This window comes from Sinocyclocheilus anshuiensis, unplaced genomic scaffold (genome assembly GCF_001515605.1).
Source record: "Sinocyclocheilus anshuiensis isolate Anshui unplaced genomic scaffold, SAMN03320099.WGS_v1.1 scaffold333, whole genome shotgun sequence".
In the NCBI taxonomy this organism is placed as follows: domain Eukaryota; kingdom Metazoa; phylum Chordata; class Actinopteri; order Cypriniformes; family Cyprinidae; genus Sinocyclocheilus; species Sinocyclocheilus anshuiensis.
Genome location: NW_015539871.1, coordinates 295,182 through 298,991, shown reverse-complemented (window position 1 = coordinate 298,991; position 3,810 = coordinate 295,182). Strand labels below are relative to the sequence as shown.

General features: G+C 32.3%; 1 pseudogene; it reads left to right on the top strand.

Annotated features, from left to right (window-relative positions):
* Nucleotides 1–3,810, top strand: part of LOC107685220 (elongation factor-like GTPase 1) — a 134,481-nt pseudogene that overhangs the window by 32,198 nt on the left and 98,473 nt on the right.

The window sequence follows — 3,810 nt, the reverse complement described above, 5'->3', positions numbered from 1 at the left end:
CTCTTAACTTTTATACAGAATATCTCTTTGGATTTGAGACTTTAGTCTTTGCAACTTTACAGATCTTCTTTATGCACCAAGAGCTTGTAACACTCCAAAGAGAAAGGAAAAATTGAAATCGCATCATATGACCCCTTTAAAGACAATGTAAAGTTGCATTTAAAATGCATTTGCTTTCAATTCATTGGCGTGAATTTGAATTGAATTAGTTTAGTTTATTAATTTGGAAAGGGACAGTTTTCAGTTTTTAACATAAACGTTTCCATTTAATGCATTGTACTGGATTTAGCCAGAGGCTAAATTTTCATCCGCTAAACCAGATTGATTAACCAGATTGATTTAATTTATTGAATAAAATAAAAAAAAAAGTAAATAAATAAAAATAACAATAAATAAATATATATGAATTGCCTATATACAGTTTGTGTAGCACCATTTTGGAGAATATCCACTGAATGCAAGCAGCGTACGTTCTTCTGTGTCAGCCGTGCTGCATGGATGCGCTGTTTTTGTTCAAATCAAAGTGTAAATACAAGTAGAAAACGTATCCTTGTGTCGCGGCTGACACAGAATAGCGTACGCAGTTTGCGTTCAGCGGATATTCTCTGGTGCTACGGTGATGCGGAGAGACACAGAGGAGACGAATTGTTGAATGGAGTCATTATTTTTGTTTTCTTCGCGTACAAAAAGTATTCTCGTCGCTTCATAACGTTACGGTTGAACCACTGATGGCAGATGGACTATTCTGACGATGTCTTTCATACTTTTCTGGACCTTGACAGTGTAATTTACTTGGCAGTCTATGGGACAGTCACAAGCCTCCCGGTTTTCATCCAAAATATCTTAAATTGTGTTCCGAAGACGAACAAAGCTTTTATGGGTTTGGAACGACATGAGGGTAAGTGATTAATGACTAAATATTCATTTTGGGGTGGAGTATCCCTTTAAGCGGCACAACTGTTTTCAACATTGATAATAATAATAAATATTTATTGAGCAGCAAATCAGCATATTAGAATGATTTAAACATTTAAACAAACTTTTGAATGGTAGTATATTTTGGCAATTAAAAAAAATATTTTGCTCTATTTAAACATTAAAAAAATACAAGTAGTTATGCATTTCTTTCCATTCATTATTCCTCGGTTGAGATTTTATATCCAGCCTGTCACCTCAGTTCACTTTGAGGAATTGAATGGCACACAGCTGACACATGCTCAGGTCAAGTCTGCTATTTTGCTCTCCTTTTTTCCAATTGAATGAACTGCATCAGGAAACCTGCAAAGCACAAATGCATTCCTCCACCTTTGGGGTTGCCATAGCAATGGTCAATGTGTGTGTGTGTGTGTGTGGTATGTGATTTGGTGTGTGGGAGTGTTGTCATCCACTCTTACACATGCCCTGCATGGAACGCTAATATGTTGGCTCGCCTGATTGGCTGCTGGTGCCGGGGCTTTTTATTAATGGCACAAGGCAGTCGGTAGGCAGAAAATTGGTTGGGCTGTTCAGTGCTCACATGCACATAGGAAAGAAATAATATATGAGCAAATTAGCTTTAGATTGGTGATAATGCTAATTTCAATATCAGTTTATTTGGAAAAATGTGTAAGCATGCAGATGTTAATATATAAATACATTCTATTCTATTCTATAAATTCTATTTTTTGATTTTATTAGGTACAACAATGGTAATTTGGTCAGATTTGTGTATTTTGGTCGTCTTGAGCCCAGCAGTTTTTGATATGTCTAATTATTTTTTATGAAACATAATTGTGTAAAATGTAGATATTGAATTTTCATAAGAGTTGTTTTCTGTGGAAAACATCTGTAGTTTAATGTCTGATGAAGTATGTTTTGTGAGTAAATTGTGTTTTATGTGTACAGATTTAGAAACAATTTATATTTCCATTCCTCTTGCCAATAAGCGGCACATTCAGACCTTTGAAAAGGAAAACATGACGATTCAGAGAAGGACTGAAATGAAACACTTAACACACGCAACGTGGGTAAAAACCCATTTTGTGGGTAAAAACCCACAAAAAAAAGTGGGTAAAAACCCATTGAGTGTGATTAAGACCTAAAAGTTTATTTGTGGTTGATTTCGCTATTTAAAAAGAAAAAAAAATAATAGCTTTTAAAGTAGAGGACTTGAGGTTTTCCTCTGGACTGTGTCCTGTTTTAATGTAATTTATGCATCCCAAATGTGTGATTAATATTTCAGCATTGCAGTGTTCTCTCAAATCATCGTAACTAGCTTTGTTTATGACTCTGAAGTTACAGCCTGCGCTTTCCACGAATAAGGTACACTTTGTTTCATTACTACTTTAGCATTAGAGACACAAAGGTCAACTTTTAGACCCTGATACCCAAGGTTTTTATTTTTTTATTTTTTTTAATTATAATTATTTTTACATTTATTTGAAAAATATGTTTAAGTTTGGTCCCACACTAGCTAATCCCTACTGAGTGACCACTGCAACCATCTATTTAATTTAATTTAATTTAATTTAATTTAATTTAATTTTACTTTACTTTATTTTTAATTAATTTCAGGTCAATACTGAGCTGAAACTTTTGTTACCAATTACATCTTGTTTGGCAAGTATTTTGCAGATTCATAAAAAGTAAACTCGTTGAACTCCACAATCATTTCACTGGCAATGTCTTCCAACCAATTACTGCAAGTATGCCGTGTAACTACATAGGATCTATATTTAGACGTAAAGCAAAGGAAGTCACAGTAGTTGGCTGTTGCGTTCCTCTTTATGATTTGTTCTGTCATCTCCTCAGATGGAGTTATCATTCTGCTTTAGATGAGTCCTTAATATATGTGGCAGCGGTTTGGAAGTAAACATGGTTTAAATCTTCTATTGGATCTACTGCTTAGCAGCATAAAAACACATTATTAATGTTTTATGTGGGCTAGTTTCAAGCTATAGTAACTCTTTGGTATATTTTTGGTGCATTATGAACTGAGCCAGTTTTCCTTCCGCCCAGTTTGACTTTGAGAAATTAGAGATTTATATCTCAAGCAATTGTAAGAGTTTGGTGTTCTATTAAAACTTGTCTGTAGCTCCTTTTGTTCTTCTTTTTGAAATAGAAATTCTTGAATCAATTCACTTATCTCTGCTGTTGAAATTGGATGTCTGTGATAATGGCTTGCGCAAAAATTGCTCGTCTTGGATTTTTGGGGGTTTTGGCTAATTTCTTTGAGGTTTTATGTTACATTAAGACACTGTAGTTGGTCAGAAATAAATTTTTCCATGAACCATGAAATGATTTAATTTATTTGACCATAAAATTTGCACTAAATAGAGGCTAAACCATGGACTACATCCATGTTCAACGTTGTATTTGGCATTCAAATAATAATAATATGCTATAAAATTACAAAATTTATTACCAGGGTTGAGCAAATTTTAAAATATGCAATTCATGAGTTGGAATTGAATCGGAAGTTGAATTGTAATTTGAATATAAAATGTAAAGGAAATTAAAATAACAAAATTACAATTATGAGAATATAATAATAATAATAATAATTTGTATTCTTATTATTATTTTTCTCATAATTGTAATTTTGTCAATTTAATTTCCTTTACATGTTATATTCAAATGGCAATTTATTATTAATAATAAATTAATATAAATTAATAATAATAATCTTTTAATTGATACATTATGGCGATTTTTTTAATAGCCTCGTTTGGCTTCATTTCCAATTTATTTCCTCATATTATATATATAAACATACATATTGTTGTATGTTTTTGCATGTTTGTTTATTAACTGTTTGGCTAAACAATAATT